Genomic DNA, 24,766 nt, shown 5'->3' on the forward strand with positions numbered 1-24,766 from the left:
TTTTTTTTTTTTTTTTTTTTTTTTTTTTTTTTTTTTTTTTTTTTTTTTGTCAAAAGGGAGCAGGGATGGTGGGTGCCATGGGAGCTCCATGTGGCCTTTGAAGCTCTGAGGCCAGAGGTTGGGTTTTAGAAATGTCTCCCTCATCTCCCACCCAATTCTTTGATTGCTGACTTGGAAACACCACCACATTTTACAGAGGTGACTAACTGCAACCTTGGACTCCGGGGCCCTATAATTCAGAGACGAGGCTGTCACTGTTGCTTCATGAAAGCAGGCTCAGCTCAGGAACTTGGCAATGGCTTGAAGGAGGCTTTGCAAAAGGTGATCACATCCTTCCTGACCCCCAAGCATGCACCACACTTCTCAGAGTGAGTTTTATAGTTCAGCCATCAGGGCAGCTCCACAAGACAGCAAAAGTTTTGTTTACAAGAGCTGCTCTGGGTTTCTTCTTTTGTTAAATTAGTTAATTAATTTTTACTTTTTGTGTATGAGTGTTAAGCCTGCCTGTGTGTAAGTACAATGCCTGAGGAGGACAGAAGAGGGTGTGGGATCCCCTGGAACTGGAACTAAGGATGGTTGTTAGTCGCCATGTGGGTGCTGGGATTCGAACCCCAGTCTTCCACAAGAGCAGCCAGTGCTCTTAACCACTGAGCCAACTCTCCAGCCTCCTGCTCTAGGTTTCTTATAAGCAGAGAGCAACGTCCAACTAACTAGTCCAACTAATTAGTAATGAATCCTAACTGGCAGACCATCAGGTGATGCCATCACTACTATCTGAGAAATCTAGTACAAGGCTCCACTCAGACCACACCCATGACAACACCTGTCTCCTTTATCGCCTCTGTTCCTTGCACTGTTGGTCAGGTAGGATATCTTTTGTCGCATTCTGACTTCCAGGGGGCTCAAGGAGGGAAGGAGGGGATTGAGGGATATCATTAAAAACAACAACAGCCAACCAACCAACCAAATAAACTTTGAAAGAAAATGCCACAGCCTGAGGATTCTCAGGGAGCAGGTGCAGTTTCGCAAGGCATGACACACACCTCTGTGCTGTGTTGGACACTTGCTAACATAGTGTTTCTGGAGCCTGTGAGATACAGACAGCTTTTCCTCCCGAAGGGAACACATACATGTGACTTGGGTCAGAATGGCTTGTCTGTCCTTTACTTTGCCTTGTTGTTAAGAGTCTTGGACCCCCTCAGATATTATATCTCCACGATCACAGACTTGGTTTGTTCACTTATTTTGCCCATGTATCCCTGGCTGTTGTGGCAGTGGGTCAGCTAAAGCAGCCTCAGCCCCACTTCCTAATAGCTTCCTCTACAGAGACAGACCCTGGAAATAAGGTTTTGGGCTTGGAAAGGAGGGAGTGCTTATCTGTCCCTGTCATAGAATAGGGAGAAAGGGGATCAGTGATCCTTGGAACCAGAGCTTTCCAGGTTCAAAGGGATTCATCAGGAACAAGCCAGAGTAGTGCGATCATTGTCTCCAAAGGGCAACCATAGCAACCCAGGATGCATCAGTTTGGCCATAGACTTAGCGTCATATAAAATAGGAGCAAGGTGCATGGGAGACTGGGAACTTCGGAGAAAATGCAACTGGGTCTATAGTTGCCTAGTTTCGAATATATCACCCCTAAGAAACTGATTTTACTCATCAAGCTGAGCTTAAATGAGCCATTCTTTGGGGTGTTGATGTTATCCATTTGGGGAAAGATGGTAATTTTACATCTTCTCCTTGTGCTAATTTCATATTTGTTGCTGTGATAAAACAATCTGACCAAAATCAACTTACAAGAGAAAAGTTTATTTTGGCCTACAGGTTACAGGCCATCACTGAGGGCAGGAACTCAAGGCAGGATTCGGATGCAGAAACCATGCAGCACCATTGCTTGCTGGCTTCCTCTCAGGCTCAGGCTCAGGCTCAGTCAACTTTCTTGTAGAGCCCAGGACCACCTGTCTAGGGAATGATGCCACTTGCTAGACTGAGTCCTCCTGTATCAATGAACAATAAAGATACTTTCCTATAGACATGCCCACAGGCCAGTCTGACCTAGGAAAAAATTCCTCAACTGAAACTCCCTTTTCAGGAGAGTCTAGGTTATGACAACTTCACAGTTCTAGCTAAGACCCCTTTGCCTTTCCCAAAGTGTCATGCCATAGGACACATGCAGTCCACATTTTGAAGCTGTTTTATTATCTGGCATGAAGTAGGAGGGAGGCAGTGTAGTCAGAATGGTGTGGTTTTGAGGGATGTGTTTGACAGTGTCTAGCAATACCACCTACGAGATTCAGGGACCGGCAACCCAAGGACTCTGATGACAGAAAAACTGAACTCAAAGGAGAAAACTCTAGGCAGTAATATTTTAGCAAGCAACTCGATTTCCTTACTCCTTTTTACAGGTTATTAAATTGGATTAGTTTTGTGGTTGAATTAAGATTATTGATAGGGTAGAATGAATCAATAACAGTAAAACCATAATAAGTAGTGATAATTAACTCACCCCTCACAGAATGGCTTGCTGTGGTTGGATTTTATAAGCAAAGCAGTTCTGCTGTTTTTTCCTTCTTAAAAATATTAATACTAATATATCCCCCTGGTTGCCTAAGAAGCTGCTGTAAATTAATGGCCAGGTTGCTTAGCTCATTAAAAAGGTAGCAGTTTCATTCCCTATCCTCACTGCTGATATTTCTCCGAGAGGGAAAAAAACCCAAGACGCCTCCTTGCCAGCTCACAGGTGGTAATCATGGAGAATAATGGGTCTTAAAGGTGCCAAAGCAACACATTTCACAGCGCAGAAATACACAGGGTGAAAAATACAACGAACCAGTAAGCAGTGTTTCAGTGTAAGTACCTGTGGGATCAGAGAGCTGTAAAATACCCTGTTTTTAAATACTGTTTTGCAGCTTCCTGTCAGTACACAGTCAATGTAAATACACACATTGGAATTCTCCTTTGAAGCTCTGCACCCATATCCACCTTCAATGCCCCTCTCTCCTTCCACCTGCTGAGGCATTTCTGTAGCACGACTCACCTGTGTGCCAGATCTTAGGACATGTGATAGGATGGTTAGCAAAAGTTGTAGTGGGACACAGGGAAGGTCCAGGAAGGACAGAGAGAGAGGGAAGGCCAGGCTCTTCCGGTTTTACTCAAGGATAATTAATCAGAGAGAATCGCATGACCCTAGCATTAGGAGCAGGGACAGGGCACCTTTCTGAATCAGCCCACTCCTAATCCATCGACTTTCCCACATTGTAAGACTTCCCTTCCTGTCAGACAGTACAGAACAGAATAAGGACCCATCTCAGGATAAAGAGAGGGAACCTGAATTGCTGTGAGGCTCATTCAATGGTCATTGGACAAAGGGATCATTTGATGTCCAATGGATGGGGAGCTTACTTTACATCCATTGGACAAGGGGCTCACTTGAGACCCATGGGATGAAAGGCTCACTTGAAGTCTCCTGGACTAGGTGCTCACTGGATGCTGATGGGATGAGGGGCTCACTCAGAGTGCATTGGACAGGGGCTCACTTGATGCCCATTGGATGAGAGGCTCAAGGAACTCATGTGGTGCCCATTAGATGAGACTCTCATTCAGTGGTCACTGGAGTTAGGGCAGTTCCCTAGCATTTGGGTACTTCTGAGTAGTAGACTGACTATGTGCAGATATCCCCACTCCTCTTTTGTGTCCTATATGACACAAATGAGCAGGATGGCAGTGGTCAAACATTACCACTGTGCTCCGTGGACAGGTAGACTGGATAATGGACACTCTGATGATTTTATGGAGCACTGACAAACTATGTCCAATGGATGAACTCTGCCATGCCTTTGTGAACTGTGCAAACCCAGCTCTAGAGATGCTATATACCTTGCTGCACCATATCTCACCCCAGATCTTGGAACGTGCTGGAAGATCTCAGAAAATACTGTGGCAGGTTTTATTGTGTGATTCCACAGATATTGATGGGTGCTGAGAAGGAACTAGGCCTCTGTATGCCTCAGACATGGCACATTGTAATGGACAACATGTTTTTTGGCTGAAAGTTTCTCAAGCTTTTTACAAGGTGAAGTGCACTGTTCATGTCTTACTTGGAAATGTAGCTGCCTGTTTTCTGAGCTACTAAGATATGAAACCTACTTCCTTCTTGGGCCACATAGCATCTCTTTGGATAAGCATAGTATGTGACACTCAGAACAATGTTCAATGTTCAATATCATGGCAAGATCAAGTGTTGGATTCAAGCAGGTATGGATTAATTCCTATTCTGTCATTTGACTACTGGCTGCAATCACTGCTCTGTGAGTCAGAGTTTCTGTTTCTGAGTCTTGGAAGCAATAAATGATCTCTGCCAGAACGTGAGAGTTCAATGAGGGACTCTGTTGTTTGCTCAGCATAGAGCCTGGTAAGTAGCATGATGTAGCCAATTTAGCAATTATTCATTCAAGGCTTCCTTGTCAGCTCATTGGACAAGTTTAAGGCATTAATTTTTAGTGGCTCTATATGTGCACTTGAGTCCCCATCGTCTTAAATAGTTGTTCATCTTGAAGTTTACAAAGTGACCCAGAAAACAGCAACTAATATGAGATAGCAAAGAAGGGAGAATGCGCAGCTGGCGACACCCAAAAACTGGACTTGCCAGGCTTTAAAACTTCAAGGTGCCCATGCTGTGGTTTGGAATATGGCTAGCCTCTGCCTTATGGCCTTGTATTTTGAAAGTATTCCCTAGTGTGAGGTATTAAAAAGGTTAAAACTTAATTGCATCCTGGTACTTAGAGATGGGGCCTTTGACAGATAATTATAAGATGAGGCCATCGGGACACAGTTGCCATGGTTGGATCATGGTGGGTTTACAAAAAGGGGAAAATGACCATGCATAAAGTCATGTCACGATGCAGGCAGAGAGGGAATGAAGTGGTCACAGCTGACCAATTCTGAGAGTCACCAGAAGATGGAAGAGTCAGGAAAGAAAACTTCCAGAAAGAAGTGTATGCAACTGTTGTGGGTTAAGTAGCCACCCCCAAAAGATAGGCCCATAGTTTAATCCCCAGACCCAGAGAATGTGACTCTACTTGGAAGTAGGGTCTTTATAGATAAAATTAAATGAAGAATGTGAAGATGGAATGATTCTGGGTTAGGTTAGTCTCTAAGTCCATTTATGGGCATCATTTCACACACACACACACACACACACACACACACACACACACATTCTTTGCTTCTTGCTGTCTAATGATCCATACAGCCTTGGCAAAATCCATCAAGAAATCTGTTGCTATATTTGGTCCCTTGATCTTAAATCCTTAAAATTCCTAGAAAATAAACCTCTTCTCCTTATAAAGTGTCCTACATGCAATCGTTTTGTTATAGTAATGGAAAATGGGCAAATATATCCAGTTAAAATGAATTTTAGAAAAAAAATTCCAGTAAAATGGTGTACCAGATCTTGCATAAAAGTACTAATGACACCTAATGACAGTTTGCAATTCAAATCTCCACAGTTGTGCTCTTTTGTTTGGAAGCTTTCCCTCATGTTGAGGATCTTTGGCCCCATGTTAGAGGTGACCTCCTAGAGGCTGAGGTCTGGCAAGGGCTGGTGTACCATGAATTCTGCAAGCATGCAAAGGCCTTGTGGCTAGAGATAATAGTAGTGGTGTCCAGGAGATGGTACAAGAGATGAACAGGTGCGGGCAGAGCCAACTATAGCCTTCATCAGCCTATAGAGTATCAGGAAGGGTGAGGAGGGCAGGATAAACATCAATGGTAATTAATTTTATATCATATTTCAGGAATTCTACAATGTGCAGTCTGCTGTAGTTTAGTTTTATCCTCCAAAATTCCTGTGTGGAAGCTCAGAACTTCAACATGTGACTGTCATTGGAGACAGAACCTTTAAAGAGGTGATAAATGCAAAATGGGTCCATTTTGAGGTGAGCTGTCATCCAATATGACTGTGCCCTGATAAGATGAGGAAATTTTGACAGAGACACAGAGTGGAGCTGACACTTTGATCATTTTCTAGTACTGTAAGCAAATAGACCATTGTATACACTGCCTAGACTATGGTCCTTTGTTATGACAGGCCAAGCTGACTATGCAATGTGTTTTATCTCGTTTAATCACCATCATAACTCTCTAGGCCGGAAAATACTGCGTTCACTGCAAATGGGAGCAAAGACCACATTTCAAGAATTTGCCCAGCATTTTCCAAAATGATGCAGAAAGTTGGTGAAAAAATTGGGGACTCAATCCCATGGCCAGAAAGTGAAGAAACAGAAAGTTCCCGAACACTCTACCATGTTTTATTCATGCTTTTAGTATTTTCTGTTCTTCTACTTTGTATGTTTTTTTTTTTTGGTAATTTACATACAATATAATTTGATGGTATTTGGGTCCCTCACCCTTACTGCCTCCTATCCAATTTAATGTAATCTATTTATAGATTACATTACATAATCTCTCTCTCTCTCTCTCTCTATATATATATATATATTCTATAGAGTCTAATTAGTGTTCCCAAATGTCCTTCAGTGTGGGTTCACTGCTGGTTAACCCACCAAGAGTCCCATCTGTGAAGCTGTCTCTGCCCCTCCCAGCAGCCATCTGTTGCCACAGTTTCCTTAGGTTGTGGTGAAGCTTCTTACCCACGTCCTCATGTCTATGCTGGGATTTTGTCTAGCTTGAGCTTGCATAGGACTTGTGCATGCTGTCGCCATTGCTGTGAGTTCATATGAGTAAGTATCCAGCTGCCTGGAAAACCCTGCTTCCTGTCATCCACCTCCTCTGGCTCTTACAATCTTTCTGCCTACTCTTCTGTGATGATCCCTGAGTCCTGGGAGACAGAAGTTTGACATAGGTGTCCTACTCAGGGATAAGTACTCTGCAGCTTCTTTTCTGTATGTGTGATGCCCAGCTGATGGCACTCTTTTGGAAGACTGTGGAAACTGTGAGGTGATACTTTGCAGTCACCACCAGCGGTGGCCGCTCCTCCGTTCTCATGGGTGCCACTCCTTTGTTCTCATTGATGTCGAGCCTGCTACTCGGCTCACCCTGGGATGAGACCGCTCTTCTGCCTGCCCTGGGCTGAGGCAGCTCTTCTGCTTGTCCTGTGCTGTCTCCTGTCATCACTGCTTCTGCCCAGTCCTGGACTCCAGGGCTGGTGAGGAGACTGTGTCAGCAGAGCCACAGTCAGACACAGGAGACCAGGTTCAGTGACACAGGTCTGGTTTATTACTGGAAGGCACAAGCTTATATAGGGGTAGTGGTCCAATCACAGCACAGCAAGTAGGATACCTTATTAGCATAACAGGTTTAGTGTCCTATCACAGTACAGCAAGTAGGATACCTTATTAACATAACAGACTTAGCATCCTATTAGCATAACAGACTTAACGTCCTATCACTGAATAGAGGGTAGGATGCCTCATTAGCATAATGGGTTTCAGATTAAAGAGCCTGGATTCCTGGATACCACGTGACCTTGACTGTTGCAGTATCTAAGTGCTGCAATTTGGAATTCCAACAGTGGTGATTAGGGAGTGGTGAGCTCTAGGCATCAGTCTCATGATCTGCCAATGGGAGCAAATGTCACAAGGTGTTTCTTGTGGCTCCAGTGGTCGGACTGTTGCCTCGGGCCTGCTGTATGGCTGTCAATAAGACTTTCACCCTAGGCTCAAGCCTGTCTCCCACAATACCTGACTAGTTGAAGGAAGTTATTGCCCAGCCTAATTTCTGGCACAAAGTCTTCTGTTTGCTGGTCCTTGGAAGTGTGAAGAAGTTAATTCATGGTTTCAGCCTTTTCTGCTAACACCCCTTCCCTACCATGATGGACTGTACCTTTAAAATCTTGAGCCAAAACAAACTGATTCCTGTCAGAGTATTGTCAGAACAACAAGAAAAGTAACATACAATTATTATTCATGATTTTGAGCCTTACAGGGAGAATTTTATTTTTAGGGTGACTCTGAATTTCAGGTTTACTTGTCAGTAACATTTGTATTGAGTCACATCCAGCATCACAAACTGTGTCTCCATGCTCAGCTTTTCCAAGGGACTTGGGTAAGAACTCTTTCTATGATGTGCCAAGGATGTTGTATATCTGAAGATGCTGTAGGAGCTGAGCTCCCACATTTGTGTGTGTCCACTTTCTTCAAGATGCCTGTGCTTCATTCCATTTCATTTTCCCAAACACACACACCTGTGTACATACATGTACATTAACATGGAGATAGAGAGAGAGAGAGAAGAAAGTAATACATGCTTGGGCAAATGTATACTCACATAGACACATACCATACACTACATACTATATATGCCCACATGTACACATACACCACACACACATGTATTTGTATATACAAATACATCCAGACATATGTACAACACTCACAGACATATACACATATGCACACCATATATAGAGACACGGACATGCAAACATATAGACATGTGCACCACACACACACTTCCTGTTCCTGGCTCAATGACAGAAATGAAGCCTCTGACTTATGGTCAGAGAAGCCACACCTATGTGGCTGATCAAGGCTGATGAACTGGGAAAAATTCCTCTATTAGGACATGATAGACTGAGGAGGAGAGTGTTGAAGGAGGTGGAGTCCTGAGATCTTCAAGTCAAATTGCATAGAGCAAAGGTTAGGGAATCAAGTGACCTGATACCCACAGTTGCCTACCTTGCCTCAGTTTACTGGAACTTGAGCTCCAGTTGCCTGTAGAGCACCCTTCTCTCCCAGTTCCCAGTGTGATCCAGGCAGGTTGAGGCACTCCACATTCATATGCCCAGCATCTAGGAAGGAAGACCCCGTTTCCAAGAGCAAATATACTCTTGAAATACATTTCTCACCAGACTCAGAGTCAAAAGAGTAGATCATAAATGGAAGACAAATTTCTTCAGATCACAACAATGTGAGGCCCAGTAACATATTTATTTTTGTAGCTGTATTATTTCATCCTTGCCTTTTATTAAAGAAAGATGAAAATGAAATTATCATATGTGTGTAAGTTCATGTTAATTATCATTTTGGTAGAATGAAGAAAATTATGTACTATGATTTCAGACTTTGTTGTTCAGGTCCCAAGAAAGTACAGTGGAACATGTACGCTATACAACAGATTTCTTCATGGGCTTATATTTTATAGGGAAAACAGAGACAAAGATAGGAACTCCCAGATAACACTCAACTAGGTATCATAATGACCATGTGGTAAAATTACCAAGCACTTCATTTCCCTGTGTAAAAGAGAAGTTCTTAGAAAAAGTAAAATAAAGATCAAATTTCAGGTGAATACTATAAGAGCTAAAAAAAATGTTAGCTTACCATAGGAGGAAGAGGAAAAGCAAAACAAGGTCTGTCAGCGAGATTCCAGACACTAGGTGACATCACTCTTTGCCCTTCCTGCTGTTCTCTTATACTAACCCGAGCAAGGGGTGCCCCAATGTCCTCAACGGTCTGGCCTCCTGCATTTCCTCCTGAAGTCTCTCATTCTTTCCTGGGTCTCTATCATTGACTCACCTTTGAAATCCTCTCAGATTGCTCAATAGACACTAATTACCTCGAATTTACAAAAACATAGTTTCCACTCTCTAAGGATTCAAAATTTGATGAGACTGACCAGCCAACAGTCTAGAATAGAGCTGATTTAATATAGAACAATGCCCTAAACATGTCTAAATTGTATTCTGTATTTTGGAAATAGTGTGTGTATGCGTGTGCATGTGTGTGTGTGTGTGTGTGTGTGTGTCTGTCTGTCTGTGTGTCTGTGTCTGTGTCTGTGTATATCTTGGTCTGTTTTCAGTAGTCATCTCTTCATGGGAGATAAGGAAACATCTTAACCCTTTGTTTGGCCACATTCTGTTTCTTAGGGCATTTTAGACTAAAAACAAAATTGTTTGGCCCAGAATGTTCCTATATTCTGCCCCCAACATGCAAGATTCCCTTGTTATCAATGTCCCCCAGAGGATAGTATGTTTGTTATAATTAATAAATGTGCATTGGCACATGGTTATCACCCAGTTCTTGGCTTCTTTTGTTTGTTAAACTCTTGGTGTTTAACATTCTATAGGTTTGGACACATTTATAAGGACAAGTATCTACAATTGTTGTATCAGAGAGAATACTGTAACTGTTCTAAACTTCTGCTTCTATTGAGCCCTCCCTCTCCTTAACCCTTGGAAATCAGGCATTTATCACTGGTGCCATGGTTCTGCGTTTCCTAATTATAGATATAATATACAGTGTATATATATAGATATATATATAGATATAATTATACAGTGTATCATTTATTTTTATACTGAAACAACTTCCCAATGTCTGGGTATACTTTAGTTTGTTTACCAATTCCCCTCCTGAAGAACATGCTCCATCTACATACCAGTTATTTAAGAATAAAGCCACTATAAATACATCTGCACAGTTTTTGTGTAAAGTTTCCATCCATTTAGATGTATATCACGGAGCTCAACAGGCGACTTATATAGTGAGAATATATTTAAAGCTGCCCATCTCACTATTGATTCTCTGATAGAAACAGGGGAAGCATCCTGGGCCAGGAGAAGGTTTCCATGGAGTCAGTCCTAAAACAATGTCCAAGATACAGAGAAAAAGCCTCTGGGAGGTTAGGCCAAAGTCTATCCAAAGCTCTTCTAATGTGAGCTATCTCATGAAGCACAATGAGGTGTATACCTCCAAGTTCATTGGACCCACATGCCCAAGCTTCTTTGACATGATCCTGTCTATGGATATCAAACATGTCTCAGTCCAGGGACCTGGAAGCCACAGTACATTCTGTCTGAGACCAGGAAGATATTGGCAGACGAGGAACCTTGAAGCAATCTCCCTGGGTAGCCTCATCTGGATCTCCTTAATATTAGCTTGAACCTGGGGACAATTAATTACCCTAAATTCAGAGCTTCGAGTTGAGTGGTGATAATACCTGTTACACGCAGGGGTAGGTTTTGAGTATTCAATAATATCCATCATAACGTGTCTGTGCTTCTATATTGACCTATGTATTAGTCGGTTTTCTGTTGTTGTGATAGAAACACTGACTAAAGCAACTTTTAGAAGGAAGAATTTATTTGAGCTTATGGTTCCAGGGGAATTACAGTCCATTATGGTGGGGAGGCATGGTGGCAGAGGTGGCTGGAGGAGGAGCAGAAGCTAAGCTCACACATCATCATGCAGGCATAGGAAGCAAGAGAGCGACTGGAAATCTGGTAAGACTTAAGAACGCTCTAAGCTTGCCCCCAGTGACGTGCTTCTTCCAGCATGGCCACATCTTCTAAGACCCAAAACACCACCACCAACTGGGGAAACAATGTCCAAGTGCTTGGAGCCTATGGGGGACATTCTCATTCGAAGCATCACAATTTAGAAAAACATATATACACACATAATATTGAAATCAAATATATACATACAAACATATATACATATATGCCCATACATACATGGGTATGTGTGTATATGCATATGTGTGTATATATGTATATATAGAGGGGGGAAAGACAGAGCAAGAGAAGAGGAATATTCTAAATGTATAATCTTAGCATAACTCCTCATGCAAGACAAGCCCACTGCAGCTGTTTTACTGCCTCCAAGCTGGATGCTGCTGCTGCCCTCAAGGCCTCTCCCTCCCCCTCTCTCGGCACTTAAACTGCACAAATAGCACTTGAATTGAAGTCCGAGCAGACCTTCTTAATCTAATCAATTCTGAACTACTTGCTGTCGAGGGCTAACAGCCTCTTGAAGAAACTTGGGGCTGTTCCACGTTTCATTTACATGATGGATGAGATGCACGAATGGATTAAGTGGTAGATGAGCACCTTGGGACAGAAAGAAACTATCTCAGAGCTTGTCTGTGTCCCAGCAAATTCAGCTGCAGTGGGAAATCACATAACCCTGTGGGCTGTGAGTCCAGTCAGGAGCTTCATATCAGTGCCAGCCGCAGGCAGGGGCTTTCCTGTCACTGATCCTTAATCAGTAGACCCTACCCAAGTTGGACTCCATATTTCATGCCTTGCAAAGCAACAATCTATTCTCTTGCTGCCCTTGTGGCCTTAGTTCGTTCTCACACCTCCAGATACGTTAACTTATTGTGAGGAGCTTAGCAACAGCAAAAGTTATAATCATATCCAGAAGAAAGTGGATGTGTAGATTGCTCAGTGGGTAAAGTGCTTACCATGCAAGATGTGTGAGGACCCGGGTTTGGATCCCCAGAGCCCATACAAAGCTAGGCATGGTAGTGTATAGCTGCAATCTCAGTGCTCCTTCAGTAAGATGGGCGGCAGATACAGGTGAGTCCCCAGAAGCTCAGGTGCCAGCCAGAGCGGCACTCAAGAAGAACAAGAGATGTTGTCTCAAACAAGGTGGAAGGTGAAGATTAGCACCAGAGGTTGTCCTGTGTGCATGTGTGTGCCCACTTTTGCTTAAACTGGTGACAGTGATACGTATGAAGTTACTGTCACTCCTCTTACAAGTACTTACCACAGAATTTTGAAAACTGTGAGTATGCTCAGCAATACCTTCAGCCAATGATTTTTCAAAGCTGCATCTGAGGAACTTCATAGCCCAACCCTCTACCCTGATGTAGAGGGTACCTTCTTCAGACTGCTTGGGTTTGCTGTTGTTAATAAACTCTTCAGAGACTCCATCTTACAGAAAAATACATTATTCACAAAGATTAGCATCAATTAAATGGTGTGGTTCATTTTACTTTCTCTTTTGTAGTTGGTTTTGAAATCATGATGTCTCAGGTTGGACCTCACTACTGTAAGAACCTCCAGAGCTCTGTCAAACTTACTATAAGGATTAGGCATGGGCTTGTCTTTGAAGGAATGCCCCAGTCTATGGATTGAGCAAGTTGATCCTCTGCATGTCCATAGATAACCCTTTTGCACCCTCTTCTTTACTCTTCCATTTTCCTTTCCTTCTTACGATTGAATCTGGGAACTTGTTCATGCTTGGCAAGTGCTCTACCACTGAGCTTCCTACCCAGGGTTCCACTTTGCACTTCTGTCCATCAGTATTATTTTTCCCGGAAGCTGTGGGATTACATCTGCCATCAGAAAGCAACTGTCTGGTTTTATTCTCACAAAAGAATAAATAATTCTCTAGAATGATAACAACTGTCACTTCCTGCCGTACGTAACATTTGACCAAACTTTCTTCCACGCACACCAAATTTCAACATTAAATGCCTCCAAAATTTCGTTTCTCAGGAGATATGTGAAAAATCTCACATAATACGATGGCGATGTGGGGACCAGAATTTTACAGAGTCAAAGAATTCTACAAACTGATAGGACCTTTAATACAGCTGAGATCATGGGCATCCACAGAACTTTGCATTTCACAAAGTACTTTCAAAGCTGATTTATTATTTGGTCTTGGCAACAGCCTTGTACAACATATATAGTAATGTTTTAAAGATAAAATCACATAGCTCTAAAGAAAGTAAAAGACTTACTATGATGAAAAATGAAGGCCCCAAACGAACACAGGGCACCCCTCAAAGTGAAATGCTTATGTATAAATCTAATAAAAAGATACAAGCTCTCTATGACAAATCCTAGAGAATTGATAAAAATATGAAAGAACAAGCTGGATGAAAAAATGCTCTATGACTATGGCCAGAAAACTTCAATATTTTTAAGATGTCATTTCTTCTCAACTCGATCTATAGATTTAGCATAACCTTTATCAAAACTCCAGTAAGTTGTTTGGATTCTAAAGCTCATATGGAAATGCATGATACCCAGAGTAGCTAATGTGGCGTTGAGGAGGGAACTGTTGGAAGAGTGGCAGGACCCAATTCTGATGTTCATTCTAAAGCCACAGTAATCAAGACAGAATGGTGTTGGCCAAATTCCACAGCAGACCAAATGGAACAGAACAGAGTCTAGAAATCAGTTTATCCAAATGCAGTCAGCTGGTCTTAGACAAATGTGGTAGGAGCAACTGCACATTTACAGAAAGAACAAATCTTACAGCTCTTCGTGAAAACAGCTCCAAGCGAATCACAAGCCTAAACTATGAAAGTATAAAATTCCTACAAAGCAACATATAAAAATAGAAATGTTATTAAAATTAAAAAGTGTTCTGTGAAAAGGAATGAAATATCAAGAAGAATGAGAAGGTTTGACACAGACCGGGAGAAAATGCTTGCAAAAGAATATTAGCTAAAGAACTATTATCCAAAATAGACAGAGAACTTAAAATTGGACAAGAAAAACAACAATTGAAAAATGGGCCAAAGACTTTAACAGGTACCTCACCACGAAGAGACACAGTGGAAAGCTGCTGGGAAAAACTCAGATTTAAAGCATCAATAAGATATTGCTGCACATAAAACTAGAATTGATGAAATTCATAATACCAACATCATCAGATATTGATGAAACTATGGAGCAATTGAATCTTGCATTTATTGCTGCAAAATGGCACAGCAAGTTTGGAAGACAGCTTAATGGATTCTAACAAAACTGAATCTATCTTTGCCTTGTATCAGTAATGCTCTTTGTGGTTTACCCAAAGAGGTTGAAGAATTATATCCATACCAAAACTTATGCACATGGGTTGGGGAAATGGCTCAATGGGTATGGTCCTTGCCACACAAGCTTGACAACCTGAGTTGGATCTACAGGATACACATTAATCTGGTAGCACATGATCACATGTCTGTAATCCCAGGGCTTCTCCAGTAAGATGGGAGGCAGAGACAAAACATATTGGAAGTTTGTGGGCCAGTTAGCCTATGTGCAGGTGAGGACCAATATCCAAGGTTGTGTACACACATGTAATATGGCATACACACGCCCACAGTCACACACATGAACATGCACACACATACACACACACTAGAATTTGCGCACAAATGTTTAGCATGAATTTATTTGTAATTGTTTAATATTAGCTGAAACAAAGAAGGCTTTCAGTGGATAAATTGTGACACATCTGGACAATAGAATGAATATTATTCAGTAAGGCAATGACCTCTTGACTTCTGAAAGGTCATAGAGGAAACTTAAATACATATTATTTAAATGAAAGAAACCAATCTGGAAATTCTGCGTGACTCCAGCCACGTAGCATTCAGTAAAAGGTAGAACTATGGAGACAGAAAAGCATGTCTTTCAGGGTTGAGGAGGAGAGGCGACTCACACAGAAGACTGTTAGGGCAGTGTAACTTATTCTGCTGCTACTCAAGTGGTGAATATATGCTGTTATATAGTTTTGTCCAAATTCATAGAATGCACATCACCAAGAGTGAAACTTTGTGGGCTTTGCATAGTATGACTATGCTGATGTAGAGTCATCAGCCATAACAAGTATTCCACTCAGAAACGAATTTTGACTGTAGGGAAGGAAGATGGTTAATCTATACTTTCCACCCAATTCTGCTTTGTGACCCAAAGAACTATTAAGTCGATTAAAAATAAACAAAACAAACAAACTGCTACCACAACCCATGTTCTCTATCTCCAGACTGATTTTCTACTCCTTTACCAATAGAGAAACAAGGCATAATGAACACTGGGTAAAAGGATGCTGGTTACTTTACTTGAGAACATGCAAATCTTGGACTTAAGTTGACAGGATGGTTAGTTATGGCTTGGTTCACATTTTCTTTTCCTTGTGTGTAGGTATAGTTACATCTGTGTGAGTACACATGTGTTTATGAGAACATGTGCACATTTGTGTGAGTGTATGCGGAAGCCAGTGGACACGCTTGGGTATCATTCCTCAAGTGCTGTCCACCCTGGTGGTTTTTTGAGAGAGGGATTCTTCCTGGTCTGGAACTTCCCAGGTAGGTCAGGCTGGCTGTCAGGAAGCATGAGGATCTGTCTGTCTCCCCCTCACCAGCATTGGAATTACAAGTGTGCAACACTGTGCTCAACTTTGCTTATCTGCCTGGGTTCTTGGAATTGAAGTCTTGGGTACTTGTGCTTTCAAGGCAAGCACTTTACTGACTAATCTATCTTCCTAGACCTCAGCTCACATTTTTTGATGTGTCTGATTTCACTTCAAGCAAGAAATGGAGCCCTTGTCCAGGACGGTCTACATGGGTGGACATTTCAACATGGAGCACTGTCATGATCTCATGTGCTTGTCTACACTGTGACCCAGGGGATTGACTCACCTTCTTCCTTCAGATGATGACTAGACCTTTCTCTGGACTTTGTCCTTCAAAAAGACTAGAATTGATTTTACTTAGAAAAAGCCCAAGTAATTGAAATCTCTCCTAAGCAAATAATGAATCCCTGGCTTCTTGATAATTTAATGTAAGCTGCACACCATTCTCATGATTGTAGTAGGAGAAAGAAAAGTGTTGCCCGAATGTGATTTCTGTTCAAAAGGTAGTTTGGGTTTGTGAGTAGTATAAAGGAATAAATAAAAAGGCTCTTTTATTAAATCGTTAAAATGTGAAACAATAAACAGAAATAAAATACAATGTAATGAAATCAATATATAAGCTAGGTTTGTTTTTAATTATAACTTGAATTAGCCACAGTATTTCCTTTGTGGAAGAATTCATTTCCAAAGCAAAAATGTAGTCTTTAAAAATATACTCAATTATATTGAGGAACTGAAAATTTTTGTTTTGGGTCACTCAGAAGAATTCATTTCTGTTTAAAATGAACATAACTACTTGTATAGTGTATCTAATACCAAAGGGTCTCATCTCCTGTCTTGTTTACAGATAATGTGGCTATAAAATTAGTTTGCATTGAGCACTAGTTTTTGACCTCAAGAATATTTAAAAAGAACAATTTCTGACACGAAATTACTCACCGAGTTCTCTGGAAGTCTGGGGGCCCTCAGATCCCTCTAGGGGAAAAGGAACTGTTGATGCTTCATACACTTAAAAGATGAGAAGGCTGAGTTTTATCTTGAATATATAACTTTTTGGGGCTTCTCTTAAAGGAAAAAAGGGGGAAATCTACTTGAAAGTCACTGTTTCAATAAGGCCAAAGATCTGCACATAGGTTAGATTTCGGACAGAAAAGGCAGAAAGGGGTGGTTCTACGCTTGAGACAGGGTCTGTCACTTACTTGGAGCTTGTCAAGTAGGCCAAGTGGCTGCTGAGCTCTAGGGATCTACTTGTGACTACTTTCTCAGCACTGGGATCACAAACAAGGTCTACTACAGTGTCTTGTGCATGCATGAACATGTGTGGTGTGTATTCACATATGTGTGTGCAGATATGGCTATGTGCTCTTGCTGAGGCCACAAGATGACATTGGGTGTCCTGCTCTAACACTTTCTACCTTATTTCCTTGAGACAGGATCTCTCACTGAACCTGGAGCTATTCTGGTGGCCAGTAGGCTCCAGTAATCCTCCTGTCTCCATCCCTCCACAACACTGGAATTACAGGTGCCTGAAGCCATGTGTGTGTTTTTACATGAGTGATGGGATTTGAATTAAGGTCGTCATGCCTACATTGAAAATGGTCTTTCTTGCTGAGCCGTCTCCCTAGTTCGAGTCATTATTGTGTGTGATTTTGTGTGTGTGCATGTGGTATGTGTGTAAGGTGCATGCATGTTATGTGTAGGTGTGCATACCCTAATTTGTGCATGTGGAGTAGGAAGTGGGGTGCCTATCTTGTTGCCTTGAGACAGGGTCTGTCACTGACCTGGATGCTTACTGTTTTGGTTAGTCTGACAGGGCAGAAGGATGTTGGGATCCACCTATCTCTGTCCCCCAGTTCAGGGATGACGGGAAGTGCAGCCACACTAGGCTTTTTGTGTGGGTGCAGAGGATTTGTGCTCAGGTCTTTATGCTTGAACATCAAGTATTCTTACCTGCTGAGTCACCTCCTTAAGGCCCATGGGTTCTGGAAATTGAAGTCATATTCTCATGACTGTGCAGCAAACCCTTTACCAACTGAGCTGTCTCCATGGCCTTGTTACTTGGGTTCTATTTCTTTCTGTTTATTGTGAGAACTTACAAAACAAGGTAAATAAACAGTAGGAGTTAGCTGGGATTTTCTTGAGAAACGATTCCATATTTTCTTCTCTAATAAATGATACTGTAGCATGGAAAAATAACTCAATTCAGGAACTCTGCACCTCCAAATGAAGAGGCTGTGCTCTTTAAGATGCTTGCCTTGTATGCCAACCAATTCTCAGTCTTGAGGACATAAACTCTGCCTGATGCCCCCTAGGTTGGTTGCCTCATGATAGCTACCTTAAAGTTGCCCAGTTGAGCTCTTAACACTTTAAAATTATCTCTCCTTAATTTTTACATTTTTAGATACCACACCTTCTATTTCAAGGTGGTTATGTAGTGGATCTAATAAATTTAGCTTTTTTTAATCAACAAACCTCTCTCTCTCTCTCTCTCTCTCTCTCTCTCTCTCTCTCTCTCCCCCCCCCACCCTCTCCCCTCCTTCTCTTCCTATTTCCTCTTGTGTGTGTTTGGTGCGTGTGTTGTGTGTTTGGTGTGAGTGTGTGTGTTTGTGTGTGTGTGTGTGTGTGTATGTGTTTGAGACAATAATTAGTATAAAAAAACTTGAAAGGTCAAGTGATTGGTATGCCATGTAGAGACTATCTTATAAAATTCTTCCCTGGGAGCTGGGGATGTAGCTCAGTTGATAGAATGCTTGCTTGCCATGCTTGAAGCTCTTGGTTTGATCTCCAGCATCACATAAAACCACACACAGTAGCACAGTTTGTAACTACAGTAGTGTAATTCTATCACTTTAGAGATAGATGCAGGAAGATAAAAAAGTCTGGGTCATCCTTAGTCATATAACGAATTTTAGGCTAGCCTGGGCTATGTTAACTCTTGTCTCAAGAAAAAAAAAGCCAAAAACTAAAAGCAGCAACAAAAATTTCCTGCCCAGTAATATGGGGTAGGGAATCAAAGTGCTGGTGTATTACCAAACACAGAACCGTGGTGAAAGGTTTGGCATCAAAAAGATACATTATTTTCAGGAAAGTGAAGGCTAGAGAAACTGCTGTATACAAGAGGTCATGAGAGAAAAAAAGTGAATAATGTGGAATTCCTGAAACAAGGAGTAAAGTGGGGTTGATAGGGATCGAGCCGCAAAGGCAAATTCGTGTGTTTGAGTTCAGGTTCAATTCTAAAGGTAATGGATGTGGGCAATTTGTTTTGACAAAAGTTCATGGAAAAGACCTGATGATCTGGAAGGGCCATGAAGAAAGAGCTGTTTAGAATAGTTATGTGAACTGAGGGAGAATTTCTGGAAGTAGTAGGCATTCTGGACTTGGTTGAAGCCTACTTTGCTTTGCTTTCATTAGGCTGCTGCCTCTGAAACTCAAGAGGCTCAAGAATCTCATCTCCAGGAGCTGATGAGCATACAGATTTCTGCCATACCCACACCTAGTCTCTGCTTCAGGTCTAGAGCAGTGTCTGACAATCTGCAGTTCTAACAAGATGTAGGATATGATAATGATGTAGTCACTTAATAACACCTGAACTTTAGAAGATAGGGAGTTGTGCTTAGTTATAGTCAACACATTCTAAGTGACAGACTTTAAGAAATTAGTCCAGGAAGGAGAAAATAACAGTGACACGTTCCATGACAGGCATGAGGGAACTTGAGAGGGCACTGGGCAGTGTGAATAGGGAGGTTTCAGTTACTTTTTAAAAACATTATTAATTATGGCAATCTGCATAAGGCAAGCTAACCTGGGATCTGTGGTAACAAGATGCAAGGAGAAAGAACTTTCCTTGCTCCATTCAAAAGTCTGACAAGGAGTACAAACAGGTTCCAGTAGGAGAGTGAGTCTCTGTTCCTGGATTTATGTAGGAAGATCATAAAACATTCAGACACGTACAAAGAACTGAAGGAAAGTAGCTTTTGGCCTAAGATCCTTCAGTGACACATGTCTTCATCCTCTTTCTCTCTTCTGTTCATTTTCTTTCTCTTCCATATCCTCCTTCCACCTTGTAACACTTCAAATTTATCTATGGCGTCTTGCAGTCATGCTTCATGTGCCAACATGGCAGTTCCTGACTCTTTGTGATTGTATGAGGGTTTCTCCGATGGCATGGCTGTTTCCTCTGACCCAAAGCTGTGCTGACAATTATGCTCCAACATTTGGACAGATCTCAAAGGAATATTGAAGAGCACTTGAGCAGTCAGAAACGTAGCACAGCATGATACAAGAATGAAATACCAAGGTTTTGTGTGTGTTTGTATGTGTGTGAATACATGTGTGCATGTGTTTATGTGTATATGCGTATATATGTTACTGGATCTATATCTCTATGCGAATAGAGGGAGAAGGACAGAGGGAGAGGGAGGGGAGGGGGAGAGAGAGAGAGAGAGAGAGAGAGAGAGAGAGAGAGACTCTCTTAACACAACTGTTTATTTTCTACTCCTGAAAACTTTTTTACTTAACTTGGTAGAGGAAGTCCTCTGGGTTATAAATGTTATCATAGACTCTGGTGCCTGCAGAGGCTGGTTTTATTTAGCACATACAAAGTTGCTTCATTCTCTTCCTGCCTTAGGAGACTCTCCTCAGGATGAAGGTCCCAGCAGATGTGAAACCTCGTCTTTTCTATGAAGTATTTCCAAAATCAAAGATGATTATGTGTTCATTAGGTGTCTCTACCTTAAAGACAGTGGTTCTCTTTTGTAGGAGGCTAGGCATGAAACCAATAGCACAGGTGCACCCTGCTTCCTGTTGATGAGACCGGAAATCTGCCCTGGCAGCTAGAAACCAACAACACATCCACAGCTCCAATAGAAGGATGCCAACGGGACATAAGGGACCAATGGGAGGAGGGAGGGGGGTATAAAGGCGATGCCTGTGTTCACAATAAACGAACTCGCTTGCACATTGCCTAGTGAGCGTCCCGGAGTCTGTGTCATTGACTTTGTGCTTACTTATCCCCTGCACCATGGGAAGGAGGTCAAAGGGACCCTGGCTGCAACATCTGGCACCCAACATGGTAGATGGACCCTGTGTTGATCATGGGCGCCGTGTTGATCTTGGTGATCTACACCCTTTTCGTTTATCTCTTCTGGATTGTCATTTTTACAATCTGCTGCGCCGACTGCACCCGCCCCTGACCTTTCCCACTCCTCTCGATGGACACACTTCTCAGTGTCCCCTTCGGCTGTTTTCTCAGTAAATAGGCCCCTTTCTGTTATTTGTTATTTGCCTTCGGTCTGGTGAGTGACCGAGGCCTGTCTTCTCATTTGTCTATGTTTGTCTGTCCATAGGGCACATATCCTGAAAATTGGTTCCCCCGGCGTCTCCACATAAGGACTGACCATCCAGGAGATGGAACCACGGACACCCTCCGGACAGGGTGTCCCACTACCAGAGACACTGTGTGGGCATACGGCCATGGCCTAACGAACTGGAAATCCCTCACTAAGCACACTGATACCTGATTCCTAAACACCACCTTTCGCTCTTCCTCCTCCCTTACTTTCGCTTTTGGTTTCAATATTTGCCTCCTTTCAATACCGGTGTCGCAACCACCAGTTAAACACCCCTAGAGTGGTGGCCAGTCTCTTAAATTTTCAGGCAGGCTCCCCATTGCTCGAACTGTGAAATCCCCTTCCACCTTCTTGGTAAGGCTGGTCAGAAAGTTTCCTTTTTCTGCATGGCTTCCTTTCTCTTAAAGTGTATTTTGTCTGTCTGTGACCCCCTTTCCCACCCCCTTCCCACGACATGGGCAACTTCCCCTCCCACTGCAAAGAGCCCCAAATTTCAGCCCTCAAATCCCTGCTTACATCCTGTGGGATTAGGATTAAATGAAGTCACCTAGAGGACTTTTGGACTGAGGCTTTGGTCCTTGCTCCATGGATCTCCCCTGAAAACATGTGGGATCCTGGCATGTGGATGTGGGTCTTCTTCCTAGCAAGGAAGCGAGAGGTTCAAGAAGGCAAAACACCACCTGCCCCTTTTGTCCCTATTAGTTGGGCAGTTCCATTAAAGCGATCTCTATTCCTCAGTTCCATTAAAGCGGTCTCTATTAAGGAGATCCTTAAATCTTTTAAGGACCACTGCCAAGACCAGAAAATGGTTGCCCTTTCTATTCAGTCACCAGATGTGAGGAATGATTCCCCGCCCTTCCCCACCAAACTGCCTCATTGTCTCATTGTACAGATGTTTCCTCTCTCCACCAAGCGCCTTCAACACCCCCACCACCACCCACCACTTTATCCCTGGGAGCAGTTACAAACCCCCTCGGCCCCTGCTGGGCCTCTTCCTTCCCCGACCTGTGCTGCTAAGCCTCCTGACTACTCCTCTGACCATCCTAGCCCTCCACATGTCTTTGCGGTTAACTTGGGCCCCGATGGTCCTCGACAGCCCTGGATTCCTACCCACTGTCCAATCTATCCCTGATCCCTAAAGCCTGCAATGACAATGGCCCTGACTCGCCTTATTTTGAACTAATCCTTAACCAATGGAGTCAGGCATTACAGACACATTATGACTGGTACCACCTTCTTAAAGCAGTTCTCGATCCCCTGATCTTCCTGACATGGAGGGCTTCTTATCAAGATCTAGCTGAGGACCAAGTAGGACCAATGCCCTCAATAACGTGCCAGTCTCACTTGATATGCTCCTGGGCCACGGAGCCTTTACTACCCATGTCAGCTAGGCTCAGATTGGAGACACCTGTTATTTTACACAAGTCCATCAGTTGGCTTTTCAGGCCCTTAAGTCCTGCTCTCCAAAGGATCCCTCATCCTATTTCCATAATCTCATTCAAGCCCAGGGTGAATCCTTTACGGACTTCTTGTCCCGGGCCACCACTGTGGTCCAGTGCTGTATCCCCTTCAGCCCCCATCAGGACATGCTTTTAAAGCAGTTGGTTTGGGAAGGCCTTAATCCACTGACTCACACTGCCATTGCCCGGTACACATGGAAGGCATTAATAAATGGGTTTCGGCCACCAGAGATCTCGATTACACACAGGGACCCATTCAGGCGCTAACTGCTTCCCTTTCTGCCCTGCTCGCTGACTGCTACCCTCCTAATCAGGTGCTCCCCCACCCCAACCGGGTTTTCTGGGGTTGCAGTAGCCCCAGCCACTTATACTGGGACTGTCCTAAAGGTCATCCTAAGACTAAATGTATTACATTACAGGCTCATGGTCCAATAAATTTCTCAGTTACACCATCCAATTGTGAGGACAAATTATTGCTCTTAATTATACAAGAGCTCCAGTTATAGAATTAAATACCACATTCCTTGAACAGATCTGGGAAAATCTAAAGAAATTTTTTGACCCGTCCTGGTTGGTCACTTGGGCCCTCTTGGGTTTTATAGCTACTGCATTAATCATTCTTCAAGTGTCTTTTTCAGCACATCCATAGACAAAAGGCTGCCAACAAAGCCACCTTACAGATCCTCATGACTTTATGAAATCCCGATAGGAGCCCACCTACTGAAGTAATCCAAGCCTGGTTCACCAAAATAAACAAAGCTTCGGGCTAAATGCCACCTCCTAAGAGCTAGCCCACCACCCTGGCAGATCTCATGCTCTCTGAAGGACATCTAGGTCAGAGCTGGTGGTCAATGATGGGTAAGATTCTCCCACAATAAATCAACCTAAGACAGGATGGGCATGCGGCTAGATGCACACTCCAGTGACGGGTAAGGCTCACGTGTAGGGAGAACATCCTAAGACAGACACAGCTTCGTAAAAATGTCCTAAGACCTGAGAGGACAGTTAGCCACTGCCTCCCCCAAGACTGCCAACAATTTAAAACAAAAAGGGTGGATTGTAGGAGGCTAGGCATGAGACCAACAGCACAGGCGCACCCTGCTTCCTGTTGATGAGCAGGAAGATGCTGACCGGAAATCTGCCCCGGCAGCTAGAAACCAACAACACATCCACAGCTCCAATAGAAGGATGCCAACAGGGTATAAGGGACAAATGGGAGGAGGGAAGTGGGTATAAAGGAGATGCCTGTATTCACAATAAAGGAGCTCATTTGCACATTGCCTAGCGAGTGTCCTGGAGTCTGTGTCGTTGACTTCACACCTACTTATCCCCTGCCCCCGCAGGGAGGAGGTCAAAGGGACCCTGGCTGCAACACTCTTCTCTTTCAATACTCTGTGAGTGTCTTCTATGAAAGCGATGCAGATTCTGTGTGTTCTGGGGCCTTATCAAGTGCAGAAGTCTGTGCTTTATCATCAAACTGAGAGTCTCTAGAGTCCATTTCAAATACGGAGGGAGACAGGATGGAATAAAATGGACATGCAGCTCATATGTGTCCCCTGAGCTCATTTTAATGAATCCCAGACCTGACTGCTCCAATAGGGATGGGGTCTTTCCTTCCTGTTGTTTTCTTTTTAAAAGCCCTTTTGCTTTCCAGGCATTGGACAATGCCTCTTCTGTCTCCTTCTGCAGTCATTTCAAGAACTGTACTGACGTATACAAATCCAAAGTCCAGAGTCCTCATCTAGCCACCTGACATGGTTGGACTGCTGTGGTACTAACGTTATCTTGCCCACTTGCCCCACCAAAGTGAGCAGGGTTCTAGGAATTCTTCTCAAATGTGATATTCAGTGTTTTGAGAGGACAGAAGCTCTGTTAATTCCTCTGACCCGAAGAAGAAAGGAGGCCCTGGAGGTTCAATGAGACTAAGGTGAATCCACAGTCACCTAGCACCTCATCAATGCATTTAGCCTGAAGAGAAGTCCTAGAAGCAGTTGTTTCTGATCCCACATGGGCCCATTCTGAGATGTGTCAAAGGTTTGATGTCAAGGCTGCCCCAGGGATTCCTAGTAGGATTAAACAA

General features: G+C 42.9%; 1 protein-coding gene across 2 annotated transcripts in view; it reads right to left on the reverse strand.

Annotated features, from left to right (window-relative positions):
- The window catches only part of Adarb2 (adenosine deaminase RNA specific B2 (inactive)), a 621,224-nt gene that overhangs the window by 419,344 nt on the left and 177,114 nt on the right, over positions 1-24,766 (reverse strand). The gene's annotated exons all lie outside the window — the stretch shown is intronic.

This window comes from Nannospalax galili, unplaced genomic scaffold (assembly GCF_000622305.1).
Source record: "Nannospalax galili isolate Female #2095 unplaced genomic scaffold, S.galili_v1.0 scaffold399, whole genome shotgun sequence".
In the NCBI taxonomy this organism is placed as follows: domain Eukaryota; kingdom Metazoa; phylum Chordata; class Mammalia; order Rodentia; family Spalacidae; genus Nannospalax; species Nannospalax galili.